This window comes from Oncorhynchus mykiss, chromosome 8 (genome assembly GCF_057628025.1).
Source record: "Oncorhynchus mykiss isolate SJ-2025 chromosome 8, ASM5762802v1, whole genome shotgun sequence".
Taxonomy (NCBI): Eukaryota; Metazoa; Chordata; class Actinopteri; order Salmoniformes; family Salmonidae; genus Oncorhynchus; species Oncorhynchus mykiss.
In genome coordinates, this window is record NC_143029.1 from 58,102,140 (window position 1) to 58,122,955 (window position 20,816).

A 20,816-nucleotide genomic window follows, 5' to 3' on the forward strand; every position below is an offset into this window, starting at 1 on the left:
CAACAGGGATCATTAGAACAGCACACAGTCAAAAATCCAACCTCAACCCCCCCGCCCCCCATTCTCTCTCTCTCTCTCCTCCCTTCTCTTTAGTCACCTCAACCCCCCCCCCCCCCCCCCCTTTTCTCTCCCTCACTTTCTCCCTCCCCATCTACCCCCTTTCTCTCTCTTCCCGTCAACAACCTCTTCAGTGAGTCTATGGCCAGGGGGAATAATCCCCTCTTTGTATGCTTGTGGAATTCACCCTCCATAATACAAGACTCAATTAGGGAAGAGTACATGGGAGAGGGGACAACTGTTACCTTGGCAACGCCTCCTTTCAGAGCGAGCTGAATGTCCAACCTTGTGGCACAACTCAGACTTTTGGCACGTCGGCCTAATAGATAGACGTCATGTGTCATCCCACTGGCACAGTCCAGCGTCTAGCTTTGATTTACGTGTGGTTGAGTTTCCATCTAACATGAAATCAACAAAATGCCATTGGATTTTGGTTAAAAGTTGGGTGAGAGAAATTACGAAATTCCCATAGGTTGACTTCTTTTCAAATCCAATTTGTTTTCCACGTTCATTCAACGTCATCACATAAAAAAAAATAAGGTTGAAATGACGTGGAAACAATGTTGATTCAACCCGTTTTTGCCCAGTGGGGTGGTTCTTAACCCCCATAAGGAGTCTTTGGCTCCGCCGTTTAACTTATCCCAAACTCTGAACTGAACTCTCAGTTCCCATTGCAAGACTTACAGAATAAGCTGGTCTTATTGACCAATTTACTAACTCAATGATGTAGCTTTCATATGCGTAGAGTAACCTTTGTCACAGACTATTGTATTCTTTAAGAGCAGGGATGGGCAATTCCAGTCCTCAAGGGCCTGATTTGGTGTCACATTTGCCCCAGCTAACACACCCGACTCCAATAATTATCTTATCATGCATGATCTTCAGTTTAGAATGCAATTTGATTAATCGGCTGTGTTTGCTAGGGACGGAGAAAAGGTGTGACACCAATCAGGCCCTCGGGGACTGGAGTTGCCCACCCTTGCTTTAGAGCCTTGTGTATTCACCTTTGTCAGTGGTAGCCTAATCACATGGTTACAAGTGGTTTAAATAGAGCTAAGTGTAAGGGAGACGAGATTTAAAGAAGAGCAATACATTGGATAGTATGGGAAGGAGTTTTGGTAATGAGTTTTTTTTGTGCGTGCTAAGATCCTACAGGTGAAGTCTAACAACGATGCTATCGTTAGAATCCCTGTTCTTATAAAACCATCCTCATGAAAGCCACATGAAAGTGTTAAAACACACTTGTAAACATGTTTGGTATGGAAAAAAAACAACGCTTCGTAGCGTCAGCAGCCATTCTTCCAGTAAATAACCCGGGCTAGTTTAACAACTGTGCCAGGTTTCCTACTTGAGAGTCCCATAGGGAAGCTTGATTTACAGTAAATCTCCCAGTGCAGAGCTGGGGTAGGACTGGGTGGTCTTCCCACACACAGGACCAACTCCCTATTCCACCAACACACCCACTTCCTGCCTAAATAGATCATTTTGCATATGATCTTCTGACCTGTCTGGGTCAGTAATGGTCTGGGTCCTGTTCAGCATGCACTTAACGTGAGAAAATGTTTTGATACGGAGGCGGTTGAGGGCGGTTGCACCTGAACTTCTCCAGTTTGTGGCTACAAAACGAGTCAGACCCTGGTCTTACACTGTTCACATGATCGGTTGAAGTTCACCAGCATCTGTTTTATGTGGATCCTAGTGACGTGCTTTGGACCATTTCTGTGTAACACGAACACAAACTTGAGACTCAGAAATGGTGTGATTAGAACCAGTACATTTAAAACAGGCTAGTGTAGATTTATGAACTTGGACTGAGTTTTAATACTGAGGAGTATTTTCCTACAGGCCTCTCTCTAGCTGAACAGATTCCTCTGCCCAGTTGGATGCACTAGCTGTGGAAGGACTACAACTGGAAATGTTTCGCAAATCGTTCCACAAGGACAAGGTCTCACACCAGCACTTGGGGTTGGATTTCGGGACAAAGTTATAAAGAAAGTAGTCTTAAAAGTAAGAATTGGGGACAGAAATTGTCTGAGTTGCATGTGCTAGGTACTATATTGCTACAAATTTGGGGATATTGTTTGCAAGAAGAATCAAACTCCGAAGCCTCTAGCCACCAAGGTGAAAATGCTCCATAGTCCCCGAATCGACTAAGTGAGCATAGAAGTCATCATAGCCAGCCTACCAAAGGCAGGTTTGTTACAACATATCGCAAAACCCTCACTGCACTGTTTCTCAGTCATGTCTTTCTTTCAAAGCCCATACCATCTGAGAGGAGATGCGTTAGCATGTTCTTTAAGACGCCTGCTTAACAGGCAAGCCGAGACAAAGCACACCAAAGAGTGAATCCTATCCCTGACCTCTGTCATTGATCGGTCTTACTGTAGCTCCCCCGACTCTCTGACTCCTTCGTGTCACCTGCTGCTTTTCCTCAGCTGTCGGGCAGCGTCCACACCTTTACGTTAATCCTTCAGTTAGCCCTGGCTGTTGAACTCTGACCTGTGTGTCATGGTAGGATGACAGAGAAAGGAGGAGAATTGTCACGTCTTGTGACCAGATGTTTGCAGGCTCAATAATTCCGTGGAATAATTCAATTGATTAGTAACTTCAAAAAAATAAATAAATGTATTGTACAGTTTTCAGTACTGTACGATACATTGACCAGACTGTAAGTACATTGTCATCAACAGTGTGTTATTAGGATAAACCATATTAGCATGTGGTCATGGTCGATTGCTGTCCACTGTATGCCCCGTAATCTAGTCATGACATTTGGAAATCAACTGTTTTACTGAAGTCAATTGCATGAGGCTGTAAAATTGAGCTTGTCAGGCTTCAAAGTCATGAAGCCTACGAAAGCCAATGGGACATTAACTACCCTCCAGTCTAGGCCAGTCTAATCCAGGCCAGTCCAGTCAACCATGTGGAATTCAGGAGTAAGGAAGTGGGTGAGAGGATAAAGTCAGTGTCTTAGGCACGTTTTTTTAATAAGCATTTCACTACACCCGCAATAACATCTGCTAACAATGTGTATGTGACCAATACAATTTGATTTGATTAGATTTAACATGGTGCACAACTGTCCCCAGGGTTAGGGACTGTGAAAGTCTGTCATTCATTAATATCTGATACAAATATAAAGGAAGTGGCGAAGATGTGTAGAGTAGAGCACCTTCATAATAACTCTCACCAGAACGCAAACATTCCCTCCCTGTAACATACAGAAAACTGATTTCCCTAGGTTTGACAGGAACCAAACTTAACACATTTTTATTGTGTCAAATACATTTGAACAATTTATTTTCGGAAATGAAGGGCAGCTTGTCCCCATTTTTACAATCAACAAGGAGATGATTATGTCTTGCTGAGTACATCTTGGCGACTCAAGATGGCAAACCATTGTCAATTTGGCTAAATGCCTCTCATTTTGTCAACTCTGTCTCTCAATTCAATTACATTATTACGGTTAACACTTTGACATTCCTGTCACTCTACACAATAGCTGCCACGTTAACTTTATACAATCAATGAGTTTAGTCTTATGGAAGACTACAGTCCAAAAATATTTTGGGACACTGTACCAGAGGTTAGAAAAATACTTTTGTCAAGGGGAAAGGACAGGGGTCCAAAACCCTTACTACCATACAATACTGGATATTGAATATTACTGAATATTTTGACATCTGGTGCCTATGAGGTGTATACTGTACACACCAAGGTAGAACACATGCATAAGCAAACACAAAGCACATTTTTTTGTTCAGTTATTCACGCAATGCTTGTTTTGATTTTGCTTCCTGCTGGTTAATTGGCTTGCTTGAAACCATTCAGTGATGCTGTCCAGGCTTTTACATAATACATCACCACTGTCTTTCCAGGAACCCTCTCCTCCCATCCACCCAATCCTCTCTTCTCCTTAGAGTATCCTCTGTTTCCAGAAAACAAAGTGCTAATAGAAGACAACTATCACCTGCATCAACCTTATTTCATCATATGATAATACTTCCTGAACTGGAAATTAATCTGAGACTTGTGGCCCTAGACATTATTCTTGGGTTAATAACACATGACACTGTTCCCCGTGGTGGTTGGGTCAGGAGCTGCTGTACAAAATGTGTGATTATTTCAAATTATTCAAATACTATATGCCAATCCCTCAGCCATAGTTATAAGAGACAAAAATCTCCTCTGCTCCTTTCAGAATCAATAGAAGCAGCAGACGAGGCGATCTGAATTCTCCTTTGCAATTTTTATTATCCATGCAATCCCTTGCCCAGGCAATTTGTCAATCGAAGGAAATAACACAAATTTCCCTTAAATCTATTGATCACTTCATCTCATTATACGCAGATTATATTTTACTATATCTAGACAATGTATGTCAATCGCTCCCAAACGCGTTGAAGATCATAGATAAATTCAGCTTTATCTCATGTTAGAAAATGAATCTAACCAAATCAGCTTTACTGCCTCTCAAGACCCCGATGGAGGACTCCATCTCTACTTGTAGAATCCCAATCATTTCCCATTTAAAATATTTGGGAGTAGATATATTTACTTCCTTAGGTTAAACCATTGCCAGAAACTTTAATGGAACATTTAAATCAATTCAATCCGATAACATCCCAGTTGTTTTAACTGGCAGAATATCTATTGTCGAAATCTTATAAACTTAAAACATTTTATATCAATAATCATATTTTTTATATACAGTGCCTTGCGAAAGTATTCGGCCCCCTTGAACTTTGCGACCTTTTGCCACATTTCAGGCTTCAAACATAAAGATATAAAACTGTATTTTTTTGTGAAGAATCAACAACAAGTGGGACACAATCATGAAGTGGAACAACATTTATTGGATATTTCAAACTTTTTTAACAAAACAAAAACTGAAAAATTGGGCGTGCAAAATTATTCAGCCCCTTTACTTTCAGTGCAGCAAACTCTCTCCAGAAGTTCAGTGAGGACCTCTGAATGATCCAATGTTGACCTAAATGACTAATGATGATAAATACAATCCACCTGTGTGTAATCAAGTCTCCGTATAAATGCACCTGCACTGTGATAGACTCAGAGGTCCGTTAAAAGCGCAGAGAGCATCATGAAGAACAAGGAACACACCAGGCAGGTCCGAGATACTGTTGTGAAGAAGTTTAAAGCCGGATTTGGATACAAAAAGATTTCCCAAGCTTTAAACATCCCAAGAAGCACTGTGCAAGCGATAATATTGAAATGGAAGGAGTATCAGACCACTGCAAATCTACCAAGACCTGGCCGTCCCTCTAAACTTTCAGCTCATACAAGGAGAAGACTGATCAGAGATGCAGCCAAGAGGCCCATGATCACTCTGGATGAACTGCAGAGATCTACAGCTGAGGTGGGATCCTCTGTCCATAGGACAACAATCAGTCGTATATTGCACAAATCTGGCCTTTATGGAAGAGTGGCAAGAAGAAAGTCATTTCTTAAAGATATCCATAAAAAGTGTTGTTTAAAGTTTGCCACAAGCCACCTGGGAGACACACCAAACATGTGGAAGAAGGTGCTCTGGTCAGATGAAACCAAAATTGAACTTTTTGGCAACAATGCAAAACGTTATGTTTGGCGTAAAAGCAACACAGCTCATCACCCTGAACACACCATCCCCACTGTCAAACATGGTGGTGGCAGCATCATGGTTTGGGCCTGCTTTTCTTCAGCAGGGACAGGGAAGATGATTAAAATTGATGGGAAGATGGATGGAGCCAAATACAGGACCATTCTGGAAGAAAACCTGATGGAGTCTGCAAAAGACCTGAGACTGGGACGGAGATTTGTCTTCCAACAAGACAATGATCCAAAACATAAAGCAAAATCTACAATGGAATGGTTCAAAAATAAACATATCCAGGTGTTAGAATGGCCAAGTCAAAGTCCAGACCTGAATCCAATCGAGAATCTGTGGAAAGAACTGAAAACTGCTGTTCACAAATGCTCTCCATCCAACCTCACTGAGCTCGAGCTGTTTTGCAAGGAGGAATGGGAAAAAATGTCAGTCTTTCGATGTGCAAAACTGATAGAGACATACCCCAAGCGACTTACAGCTGTAATCGCAGCAAAAGGTGGTGCTACAAAGTATTAACTTAAGGGGGCTGAATAATTTTGCACGCCCAATTTTTCAGTTTTTGATTTGTTAAAAAAGTTTGAAATATCCAATAAATGTCGTTCCACTTCATGATTGTGTCCCACTTGTTGTTGATTCTTCACAAAACAAATACAGTTTTATATCTTTATGTTTGAAGCCTGAAATGTGGCAAAAGGTCGCAAAGTTCAAGGGGGCCGAATACTTTCGCAAGGCACTGTATTCAATCAATCCTTATCCCAGGCTGCTGTTCCCACATGCTTCAAGAGGGCCACCATTGTTCCAGTTCCCAAGAAAGCTAAGGTAACTGAGCTAAATGACTATTGCCCAGTAGCACTCACCTCCGTCATCATGAAGTGCTTTGAGAGACTAGTCAAGGATCATATCACCTCCACCCTACCTGACACCCTAGACCCACTCCAATTTGCTTGCCGCCCCAATAGGTCCACAGACGACGCAATTACACTGCACACTGCCCTATCCCATCTGGACAAGAGGAATACCTATGTAAGAATGCTGTTCATCGACTACAGCTCAGTATTTAACACCATAGTACCCTCCAAACTCATCATTAAGCTTGAGACCCTGGGTCTCGACCCCACCCTGTGCAACTGGGTCCTGGACTTCCTGACGGGCCGTCCCCAGGTGGTGAGGGTAGGAAACAACATCTCCACCCCGCTGATCCTCAACAATGGGGCCCCACAAGGGTGCGTTCTCAGCCCTCTCCTGTACTCCCTGTTCACCCATGACTGCGTGGCCATGCACACCTCCAACTCAATCATCAAGTTTGCAGACGACACTACAGTGGTAGGTTTGATTACCAACAACGACGAGACGGCCTACAGGCAGGAGGTGAGGGCCCTCGGAGTGTGGTGTCAGGAAAATAAAATCCCACTCAACGTCAACAAAACAAAGGAGATGATCGTGGACTTCAGGAAACAGCAGAGGGAGCACCCACCCTATCCACATCGACGGGACAGTAGTGGAGAATGTGGAAAGTTCCTCAGCGTACACATCACGGACAAACTGAATTGGTCCACACAGACAGCGTGGTGAAGAAGGCGCAACAGCGCCTCTTCAACCTCAGGAGGCTGAAGAAATGTGGCTTGTCACCTTAAACACTCACAAACTTTTACAGATGCACAATCGAGAGCATCCTGTCGGGCTGTATCACCGCCTGGTACGGCAACTGCTCCGCCCACAACCATAAGGCTCTCCAGAGGGTAGTGAGGTCTGCACAACGCATCACCGGGGGCAAACTACCTGCTCTCCAGGACACCGACACCACCCGATGTCACAGGAAGGCCAAAAAGATCATCAAGGACAACAACCACCCGAGCCACTGCCTTTTCACTCCGCTATCATCCAGAAGGCAAGGTCAGTACAGGTGCATCAAAGCAGGGACCGAGAGACTGAAAAACAGCTTCTATTTCAAGGCCATCAAACTGTTAAACAGCCATCACTAACATTGAGTGGCTGCTACCAACGTACTGACTCAATCTCTAGCCACTTTAATAATTACAAATGGGATGTAATAAATGTATCACTAGTCACTTTAAACTATGCCACTTTATATAATGTTTACATACCCTACATTACTAATCTCATATGTATATACTGTACTCTATATCATCTACTGCATCTTGCCTATGCCGTTCGGCCATCGCTCATCCATATATATTTATATGTACATATTCTTACTCATTCCTTTACACTGTGTGTATAATGTGGTAGTTGTGAAATTGTTAGATTTCTTGTTAGATATTACTGCATGGTCGGAACTAGAAGCACAAGCATTTCGCTACACTCACATTAACATCTGCTAACCATATGTATGTGACAAATAATTTTGATTTGAAAATGTTATGTATGTCAGCAATCAAGTTTTCAAGATCTTTAACTTTCAAAATACATAAATACAGCAGGTATGAGGCATTTTGCATCATATCGGCTGTTTTTCTGGTTCATTTCATTTACTTAGCTAGCGAATGCAGCTAGCTAGTTCAGCCTACTCAAACACCCAGCTCAAACAGAGAAGGATGCTATGTTACCTAGCTGGCTCTGGCTATCCAACACTGGAACTCTTCCAAGCCAAGGTAAGCTTTTGGTTTTATTAATTTATTGCTACTGGGGCACACCGGTGTAACTGTTAAACTGCTTGCTAACTATACACTGTACTGCATGATTGAAGCGGGTTTACTAACACATTAGTTCTAGTAGCTATGTTGACTTGCCGTTAGCTAATATGGTGACACCAATGTAGGCTGTGTTTAGCGGTTATGATATGAAGGTTTGGCTTGGAAATGTTTTTTTGCCTGGTCACAGACAGCTGATGTGTCGTGCACTGAATTCCACAAGTGAATGGAACAGGTGAGAGGAGGAGAGGGCGTAGGTGTGAGAAGGAATTACAACAAGCAAAGTGATCATGTGGCTGCTATGAAAGTGAACTGGTTTTGTGTGTGATCGGGGGTGTATTCATTCTACAGATTCTGTTGAAAATTGTTTCTTAAACGGAAGCAAACAGAATGAAGCCGGGGATAAACATACTTGAATTTGTCCAATAGAAACTGTTGTTTGCAACTGTTGGACTAATGATTACACCATACCGTAGATCTAAATGTGTCAATGTATGTCACCCTGATTACTCAAATTTTTCTCAACCTGTGCACCTATGTTGTAAACTTTCACTCATAGGAATATGAATGACAGTCATCCAATATGCTGTAATAGGAATAAGGCCATGCTGATAAAAATAATATGTATCCTCCCTCATCTTAAAGCGCTCCAACCGCCACTGTGTGGGACTGCCCTATAGTTAAATGCTTCTGGGACAAAGTTAGATGGATACATTGGATGGATACATGTTGGATGGGTGGGGTTGTGGGATGGGATGGGAGGTTGGTTGTGGAATAAAAAATGTTGTCAAAATGATTATTTGTAATAATGTGTAGAAATAATTTGTGGCCAAACACTGTAATTCTCGGGAGAGAAACTAAGGGTTCTGTCATGTAGGTACTGTGGTTGTGGTGAATAGGCCTGCAGTATTATCAAAAAGGTACTATCGTGACTTTGGCACAGGCCTACTACTGGTGGTATAGTCCTACTTAGGCCAACTGGGTCGTACCCTCTGTCCTCTCTGAAGGGGTAAGTGTGTGAAGGCTCAAACCTGCTGCTTCACATGATGCTTTCTGAGGAAAATGTCCCGCAAAACATGACCTTCCTCTTCTTTGACCAGGATACACACATTCCTACCTCCACACGTGTGTCCGTGTGTGCTGGCGTGTGTCAGTTGTTTTAGTCTGCCCGACTCAGAAAAAGTGTGTCTCTTTTTTGTGAGAGATAACATTGTGTTCACTTGTCTATGAAGTTTGGGTTCTCCGTTTGTTTGATTTGACCGCGTATGGACCATCTTGAGTGGTTAATGTGTGGTCTATCTATGGTTAGAGGGACCTGGGGTGCAGACGTTAGTGGAGGTGTTTAAAGTGCTACTTCCTACCTGACGGGTTAGAGGACTTTGCTTCTACTTATTCAACCAATCAATCAAATTTATATGGCCTTTTTTCCACCGGCAGGTATCACATAGTACTTTTATAATAACCCTGCCTGCACCATTTATTTCTCCCTGTGTGATGTCATATCCTCTTCCTGTTAAGGCACCTGGCCAACCGGATGTAGCAGAGCGCTCCTGCTGCTCCTGCCTCAAATACACACAGGTACATACAGATACACACAGACACACACACACACACACTATTAGGAGTGTTCCACTATTTCAATGCTTGTGTGTATGTGTGTTGTGTGTCAGAGGTGATGGATGATATGCCTGTGTTTGAGAAAAGGCGTCTGGTGTGGGAGGAAGACATGCAGATGCACTCCACGTTCCTGAGGGTGACATACAGTGCCTTCAAAAAGTATTCACACCCCTTGACTTTTGCTGTATTAGTTTATTTTTTATTTTTACCTTTATTTAACTAGGCAAGTAATTTAAGAACAAAATCTTATTTTACAATGACTGCCTACCCCGGCCAACACTGGGCCAATAGTGCGCCGCCCTATGGGAATCCCAATCACGGCCAGATGTGATACAACCTGGATTCCTGTATCTTTCCATTCACCACTGTTTGGAGACTAGAAATATAGTCCTTTGAAGTTCTTGTTTGACAATCCGAAGAAAACATCATGACTGGTTGTGGTTATGCCACAATAAAAGGTAATACATTTTAAAAGTTAAATGACAAATATTTTACAACTAGGCCCACAGAGATCCTATTGATTCAATAGGGATTCTATATGTAATTCTATTATTAGGCCCATAACAAATGTCGGTGCACACACTTGCAGGAGGTCCCGTTCCCAGGAAGAAATGAGCCTGAGTTGTTTTTTACTGACCTACACACAATACCCTATAATATCAAAGTGGAACTATGTTTTTAGAATTTTTTACAAATTCATTAAAAAAACTGAAATGTCTTGAGTCAATAAGTATTCAACCTCTGTTATGGCAAGCCTAAATAAGTTCAGGAGTAAAGATCTGCTTAACAAGTCACACAATAAGTTGCATGTACTCACTCTGTGTGCAACAACAGTGTTTAACATGATTTTGTAATGACGACCTCATCTCTGTACCCCACACATACAATTATCTGTAATGTCCCACAGTTGAGCAGTGAATTTCAAACACAGATTCAACCACAAAGACCAGAGAGGCTTTCGCTGCTATAACAGCCTCCACTCTTCTGGGAAGGCTTTCCACTAGATGTTGGAACATTGCGGCGGAGACTTGCTTCCATTCAGCCACAAGAGCATTGGTGAGGTCGGGCACTGATGTTGGGTGATTAGGCTTGGCTCGCAGTCTGCGTTCCAATTCATCCCAAAGGTGTTCAATGGGGTTGAGGTCGGGGCTCTGTGCAGACCAGTAAAGTTCTTCCACACCGATCTCGACAAACCATTTCTGTATGGACCTCGCTTTGTGCACGTAGCATTGTCATGCTGAAACAGGAAAGGGCCTTCCCCAAACTGTTGCCACAAAATTGGAAGCAAAGAATCAGTTGACTGGGACAGCTCTAGCCGGGCAGAAATTTTACGAACTGATTTGTTGGAAAGGTGGCATCCTATGACGGTGCCATGTTGAAAGTCAATGAGCTCTTCAGTACGACCATTCTACTGCCAATGTTTGTCTATGGGGATTGCATGGCTGTGTGCTCAATTTTATACACTTGTCAGCAACAGGTGTGGCTGAAACAGCCGAATCCACCAATTTGAAGGAGTGTCCACATACTTTTGTATATATAGTGTATTAATTACACTTTGGATGGTGTATCAATACACCCAGTCACTACAAAGCTACAGGCATCCTACCTAACTCAGTTGACAGAGAGGAAAGAAACCACTCAGGAATTTCACCATGAGGCTAATGGTGACTTTAAAACAGTTACAGAGTTTAATGGCTGTGATAGGAGAAAACTGAGGATGGATCAACAACATTGTAGTTACTCCACAATACTAGCCTAATTGACAGAATAATAAACAAGCATCCTGTTTGCAACAAGGCACTAAAGTAATACTGCAAAAAATGTGGCAAAGCAATTCACTTTTTATCCTGAATATAGTGTTATGTTTGGGGCAAATCCAATAAAACACATTACTGAGTACCTCTCCATATTTTCTTGCATAGCGGTGGCTGCATCATGTTATGGGTATGCTTGTAACCGTTAAGGACTGGGGAGTTTTTACGGATACAAATAAATGGAATTGAGCTAAGCATAGGAAATATTCTAGAGGAAAACCTGGTTCAGTCTGCTTTCCACCATACACTGGGAGATGAACTCACCTTTCAGTAGGACAATAACCTAGAACACAAGGCCAAATTTACACTGGAGTTGCTTAAAAAGATGACAGTGAAAATTTGGCCAAGCTACAATTTTGACTTAAATCTGTTTGTAAATCTATGGCAAGACCTGAAAATGGTTGTCTCAAAATGATCAACATCCAATTTGAAAGAGCTTGAAGAATTTTGAAAAGAATAATAGGCAAATGGTGCACAGTCCAGGTGTGGAAAGTTCTTAGAGACGTACCCAGAACGATTCACAGCTGTAATCGCTGCCAACGGGGATTCTAACATGTATTGACTCAGGGGTGTGAATACCAGGGACGTAACTTTCATGGGGGACGGAGGGGACATTCTGAAATCCCCCCCCCCCAGTTTTATCATTGGAATGTGATACCAAACAAGGGACTGGTGTGCTTTAAGACCATGCGACGCCTCCGAAGAGGTCGGGTAGGCTATTTGGAGTGTTTAAAAATATGTGACCGACCGCCTTGATTCAGTCTTATGTAGCAAAATTTGAAATTGTGTTTTTTTACATTGGATAAAATCAGAGACACAGAGCTACAAAAGTGTATATCATACACTGCATTTGAAGAACAATGGGAAATAAATTCTGCTTTAAACGTTGATAAACTTGTAACCTCACTTTTGATAAAATGGCCTTTGAATATTTTCGTACCTACTGGAGAGCTCTTCTTTGTCTACAACCATTCAGAATCGTTCACACCCTCTTAAGCTTTAGCACCACCCATCTCTTTAAGGGTTGATCTCAAGCACCCAAGCTAACTTGCTAGTGTTGGCTAGCTTGCTAGCTACTTCCAGACACAAATAAGGGAACAGCTCACTGACCATTTTACTCACACTAGCAGAGCTGGTTAGGTTGTTTTTATGTTATCCAGAGCATTGGTGACTGCAACTGTGCTGCTGGCAACAATTTACACTTTTTGCCAACTTTTAGTGACACCGACCATATTCAATGGGTATTGAGTGTTTGTAAATTTGTCAGTTATTCTACTCTGGCACACTCAGACGAGAGTGCTCTGAAATTGGAGAAGATAGCCAGAGAGAATTTACCAGCTACATCTATCAATAGTTGTGACATTCTTTTGAAAGGGTTACTTGCATAGTGGAGTCTTTTGTTAAGACATGTAGCTAGCTAACTAGGTAAACAATGAACCATAATCCCAACTAATGACATTACTACCCTGCATGAATCTGCAGGTTGCTAGCAACCAGGTTCAAGGCTATAACTAGCAAAGCAAAAGGCTCTGAGATATGAATAATAAGATCATACACGTAACGTTAGCTAGTGAGTCAGCCAGCTTACGTTAGCTAGCTAGCTAACAGTGCACTTAACTTGAAATAAAAACGATTTTCTTCCAAAATTAGAAACGTATAATAGCTAGACTATTTTACTCGTATACATCATGGATGAAGATGTAATCCTGAGACAGGTGCTTTCTCCATCTCCTTAGGTATAATACTCTAATACCACTGATTTCAAAACTCAGTCCTCCAGAAAGTGGAGAGCAACACTTAAGCAGTTCTACTATGCAATATATTTTTTTTTAAATATCCGCGTTAGACAGAATTCCCTACACATACTGACCAGCTCAAATAGCCAGAAGCGTGCTATATGGCAGACCAATCCAAACTCAACTCTCGGCATATCCAGCCCACTCATTGTCTCAGCCAATCATGGCTAGCGGGAAGGTTGTTGGCTTTTTCTGTGGCTACACCAACTAGGATCGTAATTTAACAATTGCATTCGTATTTACAGATGGCACACAAGTTTGTTATAAATGCACATTAAAGTTCAAATGTTCCAGAAGGCATTTCTGCCCAAAATGTTAAGGTTCAAATGGCTCTCCTCTGAAGTAGTTACCCGCGACATATGCCTAGTTTCCTGAAACAAGTCACATACAGTGCCTTGCGAAAGTATTCGGCCCCCTTGAACTTTGCGACCTTTTGCCACATTTCAGGCTTCAAACATAAAGATATAAAACTGTATTTTTTTGTGAAGAATCAACAACAAGTGGGACACAATCATGAAGTGGAACGACATTTATTGGATATTTCAAACTTTTTTAACAAATCAAAAACTGAAAAATTGGGCGTGCAAAATTATTCAGCCCCCTTAAGTTAATACTTTGTAGCGCCACCTTTTGCTGCGATTACAGCTGTAAGTCGCTTGGGGTATGTCTCTATCAGTTTTGCACATCGAGAGACTGAATTTTTTTCCCATTCCTCCTTGCAAAACAGCTCGAGCTCAGTGAGGTTGGATGGAGAGCATTTGTGAACAGCAGTTTTCAGTTCTTTCCACAGATTCTCGATTGGATTCAGGTCTGGACTTTGACTTGGCCATTCTAACACCTGGATATGTTTATTTTTGAACCATTCCATTGTAGATTTTGCTTTATGTTTTGGATCATTGTCTTGTTGGAAGACAAATCTCCGTCCCAGTCTCAGGTCTTTTGTAGACTCCATCAGGTTTTCTTCCAGAATGGTCCTGTATTTGGCTCCATCCATCTTCCCATCAATTTTAACCATCTTCCCTGTCCCTGCTGAAGAAAAGCAGGCCCAAACCATGATGCTGCCACCACCATGTTTGACAGTGGGGATGGTGTGTTCAGCTGTGTTGCTTTTACGCCAAACATAACGTTTTGCATTGTTGCCAAAAAGTTCATTTTGGTTTCATCTGACCAGAGCACCTTCTTCCACATGTTTGGTGTGTCTCCCAGGTGGCTTGTGGCAAACTTTAAACAACACTTTTTATGGATATCTTTAAGAAATGACTTTCTTCTTGCCACTCTTCCATAAAGGCCAGATTTGTGCAATACACGACTGATTGTTGTCCTATGGACAGAGTCTCCCACCTCAGCTGTAGATCTCTGCAGTTCATCCAGAGTGATCATGAGCCTCTTGGTTGCATCTCTGATCAGTCTTCTCCTTGTATGAGCTGAAAGTTTAGAGGGACGGCCAGGTCTTGGTAGATTTGCAGTGGTCTGATACTCCTTCCATTTCAATATTATCGCTTGCACAGTGCTCCTTGGGATGTTTAAAGCTTGGGAAATCTTTTTGTATCCAAATCCGGCTTTAAACTTCTTCACAACAGTATCTCGGACCTGCCTGGTGTGTTCCTTGTTCTTCATGATGCTCTCTGCGCTTTTAACGGACCTCTGAGACTATCACAGTGCAGGTGCATTTATACGGAGACTTTATTACACACAGGTGGATTGTATTTATCATCATTAGTCATTTAGGTCAACATTGGATCATTCAGAGATCCTCACTGAACTTCTGGAGAGAGTTTGCTGCACTGAAAGTAAAGGGGCTGAATAATTTTGCACGCCCAATTTTTCAGTTTTTGATTTGTTAAAAAAGTTTGAAATATCCAATAAATGTCGTTCCACTTCATGATTGTGTCCCACTTGTTGTTGATTCGCAAGGCACTGTATATATATATATATATATATATATATACAAAAAAAAAAGTTACGTCCACCCCACTTCTAAAACCAAAGTTGCGCCCTTGGTGAGTACTTATCTACTTTTTGAAGGCACTGTATTACTCTTTCCCTCGAACAAATTCACTTATAAACTAAGACAGCGCTACAGGGAAACAGGACAGACAGCTGATCCTGGGGGGTGTTGTGTGTATGTTGATGAGGGAGAAAAAACTATTTAATCAATTCTAGAATACGGCTGTAACGTACCAAAATGTAGAAAAGTGAAGAGGACTGAATACATTCAGAATGCACTGTATTACTGAGCTTGGAGTGTTGTGAGCGCAGGTGCAGGGAGCCCATGGAATCATGATAATTCTCCAAAAAGTTATATTTTGAAGTACACCTCAAGGGGTCATTTTGTTGTTTGGCAAGGATAGGTGATTGGGAAACTGCAGAATCTGTGCCACACATGCACTGAATGTATACAGTGGCCTTGTTGTTTTGATTTTTGTTGTCTTTGATGACTTTTGTTTTTGCATTGTTGTTTTCCTTTTTTTCTCCTTTGTTAATTTTGTTGTTGGTGCATTGGGGGACGGTGGCTTGGGGGGGGGGGGTGAGAGGTTATTTATTTATTATTATATTTTTATTTGGGGGGGGGCTTGGATGGTTGGTGGCAGGGCGGTTTGGAGCTTGGACCAGTCATCTAACTGGCTCCCATCCAGAGCGACCCACAGGAGCAACCAGGGTCAAGCGCCCCGCCCAAGGGCACGTTGACAGATCTCCCACCAAGTCAAACGGGGACCTGAACCATCGACCTATGCCGATAGGTCGATGGTTTAGGTCCCCGTTTGACTTGGTGGGAGATCTGTCGACGTGCCCTTGGGCGGGGCGCTTGACCCTGGTTGCTCCTGTGGGTCGCTCTGGACGGAAGCCAGTTAGATGACTGAATGTAATGTAAATGTTGAGCAGCTTCACTGCAGGTAGATTGTATGTTTTAATATTCAATAAAATATATAAAAATAAACTGCAGAATCTGCTCTTTCTGTAGGGGCTGTGGAGGTTCAGCACTGCAGTGTGTTTGAAGCACTGATTTATATATACACTAGATAAGTGGTTCCCAACCAGAGGTACTTGGCCTATCCATAGGTGGAACTTGAGAAGACTCATGAGACCATACTGGTAAAATGCACATCAGGCGTACTTCAGAGGTTCTCAATTCAGTTGGTGGTACAGTAACAGAATGGGTTGGGAATCAATGCATTAGATGACTGACAGGGGGCGCCGTTTTGAAGCCACTTCGCCACCATCTTGGCACTCCCCCTCCATTGTAAAAAATATTTTGGAAGCTGTTGAAATTTATTTATTGATGTCTACATTTGTTTTGCCATGTTTATTCTATTATACTTTTCAATTATATTTTGTGAGCTAAACATAAAGAAATTATTTTTTATTTTCCTTGTATTCATTCATGTTACCATCCCCAGAAAATACTTAAATACATGTAATTTTGTCCTTGGAACATTTAATTAAAATACTGTAGAATTCCATTCATTCCTATGGACGACTGCTTCTGGGTAGTGCCGATATGGCAGACAGGTGGCATCAAAGCCTCTCATTGGCCATTAAATGGCATCAACAATCCAGGGTTTATATACATCATTGGTTTGAAGACTCTATGGTGACAGTGTCCAAGGGGAGAGTTGGGAGAGTTCAAGGTGACTGTGGAGAGGACCAGTTGCATGTGCTCCGGTGATCTTTCAAAGTAAAAGCTTCATGTTTATCAGATGGATGTATCTGATCATGCTTCAAAACATATTCCTTTGAAAAGAAAAGGTATGTTTAGGATATACTTTGTCATATTGTCACACGAATAGCTAGTATCAGAGACCATAGCAACTCATATTAAAAGTACCTCTGAGGACTATCCAGATGTGTTGTGGCATCTGAGAGGAAACAGTTACTGCTACAGCGAATTTAACAAGTTATCTGATTTGTGTGTAGGGGGAGGGGAACGCTCTCTGAGATCAACCCCCCCACCACACACACAGTTTATACAGAGATGGTGTAATCTCTGTCATGGGCCTGTAAACCTACTATATCCAAGGTTTAATTAATGTTCTCTTTCAGGTTGCTATAGTGATAGCTAAGCCATGTCTACTGAGAAATAGACAGATAGCCTTATGTACCAACACAGCAAGGACTATTTCTACTCAACATGTAGCAAAGCCTTGCGACATCTCTTGCACCCAAAATGCTACTGAGCTTACAGATATAGGCTCCTATATAATAACCCAGGAATTTCTGACAGTTTCTGCAGGCTCAGCGCTGGAGAACTGGCCGGTGTTTATGGAGCCGTCTCTCTCCAGTGTTGAGGCTGTGATCCTGGCCTCCGCAGTACTTGAGGGTTTTGTACTCCCAGTGGGGCTCCACACAATCTGCAGCTCGTTGAGCATTTTCCGTGTGTAACTGCACCGCTCTCTCCAGCTTGGTGAGCATTTGCTCTTTGTTTCCATGGAGATCATGTACATTTACCATCTAACTCAAGTATACTGTATGCTTGAGGGATTTGCATGTGCTTTCAGTCCTCTAACCTGTTAATTTGCCTGAACAGTCAGTGAGCTTCAAGAAGAGGGAGTCTGTGGAGGTGTAAGGGCGCAAGGCGAGACCCAGACACAGGAGGCAGATAGTTTTGAGTCTTTGATATTTATTAATAATCCAAAAGGGATAGACAAGAGAATGGTCGTGGACAGGCAAAAGGTCAAAGCCAGTTCAGAGTCCAGGAGGTACAGAGTGACAGGCAGGCTTGAGGTCAGGGCAGGCAGAATGGTCAGGCAGGCCGATACAGAGTCCAGAAAACAGACAAGGGTCAAAACCGGGAAGACTAGTGAAAGAGAATAGAAAAGGCAGGCTCACAGGGAAAAAATGCTGGTTGACTTGGAGAATACAAGACGAACTAGCACAGACAGACAAAACACAGGTTTAAATACACAGGGGATAATGGGGAAGATGGGTGACACCTGGAGGGGGTGGAGACAAGCACAAGGACAGGTGAAACAGTTCAGGGTGTGACAGGAGGCAGAGATGTCACTGTCAGCTCTCGTCGCCATGTAATTACAGTGTATCATAAACGGCTTGTTTATTCAAGTCTAACACAATCACAGTGCCTTCAGAAAGTAGTCATGCGCCTTGACTTACACATGTTACAGCCTGAATTCAAAACGGATTAAATATATATTTTTTCTCAACCATCTAAAACACAAACACACCATAATGACGTGAAAACGTGCTTTTAGAAATATTTGAACATTTATTGAAAATGAAAGAACAAGATTTCATTTAATAATGCAAGTATACACACCCCTTTTCTACAACACTCCAAATTGAGCTCAGCTGCATCCAATTTCCTTTGATCATCACTACAACTTCAATGGAGTTCACATGTGGCCAAATCAAATGTTTAGACACGATTAAAAATATATATATACATACATACATACATACATACATACATACATATATATATATATATATATATATAAATAAAAGGTCCCACAGCTGTCAGCGGATGTCAGAGCAGGAACTATACCATGAAGTCCAAGTAACTGTCCGTAGATTTGTGATGAGACATGTACAGTACCAGTCAAAAGTTTGGATCTACTCTGCGTCTCACAAAGACACGGCGGTTGGAACCAAAAATCTCAAATTTGGACTCATCAGACCAAAGGACAGATTTCCACCGGTCTAATGTCCATTGCTTGTGTTAATTGGCCCAAGCAAGTCTCTTCTTAGTTGTGTCCTTTAGTAGTGGTTTCTTTGCAGCAATTTAACCATGAAAGCCTGATTCACTCAGTCTCCTCTGAACAGTTGTTGAGATGGGTCTGTTACTTGAACTCTGTGAAGAATTTATTTGGGCTGCAATCTGAGGTGCAGTTAATTGCCGATTTCTGAGGCTGGTAACTTTAAAGGAACTTATCCTCTGCAGCAGCGATACCTCTGGGTCATCTTTTCCTGTGGTGGTTGCCATGACAGCCAGTTTCATAACGGAGCTTGATAGTTTTTGCAAATGCACTTGAATTTTCCAGATCGACTGACCTTCATGTCTTAAAGTAATGGACTGTTGTTTCTCTTTGCTTATTTAAGCTGTTCTTGTATTTTACCAAATAGAGGTATCTTCTGTATACCCCACCCCTACCATATCACAACAAAACTGATTGGCTCAAATGCATTAAGGGAATAAATTCCATAAATCAACTTTTAAGGCACACCTGTTAATTGAAATGCATTCCAGGTGACTACCTCATGAAGCTGGTTGAGAGAATGCCAGGAGTGTGGAAAGCTGTCATCAAGGCAACGGGTGGCTACTTTGAAGAATCTCAAATATAAAATATAGTTTGACTTGTTTAACACTTTTTTGGTTACTACATGATTCCATATGTGTTATTTCATAGTTATGTTGTCTTCACTATAATTCTGCAATGTAGAAAATAGTACAAATAAAGAAAACCTCTTGAATGAGTAGGTGTGTCAACTTTTGACTGGTACTGTTTATGGGGAAGGATATAAAACAATCTCTAGAGTGTTAAAAGTTTCTAAGAGCACAGTGGTCTCCATCATTGGGAAATGTAAAAAGAATACGGAACTACCCAGACTCTGCCTAGAGCTGGCCGTCCGACCTTGACTGAGCAACCAGGCAAGAAGGACCTTGGTCAGGGAGGTGACCAAGAGACCAATGACTCCTGACAGAACTACAGGGTTCCTTGGCTGAGATGGGAGAACCTGACAGAATAGTTTCTACAGCACTTCACCAATCTGGGCTTTATGGGAGAGTGGCCAGACGGAAGCCACTTCTGATAAAAAGGCACATGACCGCATGCCTGGAGTTTTCAAAAAGGCATGCGAACGACTGAGCTCATAAGGCAAAATATTCTGTGGTCTGAGGAGACAAAAATGTAACTCTTTGGCCTGAATGCAAAGCGCTATGTCTGGAGAAGAACAGGCACAGGTCAGCAAATGTCTAACGCCATCCCTACCTCAAAGCCTAGTGGCGGCAGCATTATGTTATGGGGATGCTTTTCAGCAGAAGGGACTGGTGAAGACAGAACGAATAATGAATGGGCCCCAAATCTTTGATGGCAACCCGCCAAAGGTGTTTCTACAAAATATCGAGTCAGGGGTGTGAATCCTTATGCAAATGTTTACAACAACAATCTGATCCCCACCGTTCTTTTCTCCTCCTCTTCGCTCACAAGTGTGAAGGGGCAAAGTGCAGCGCAACCTATTCAAGATCAGAGCCCGCCAGGTCCTAAACCGACTGAGTGTTGATGTGATTAGGGAGCAGATTTAATCAATCAGCTCTAGGTCA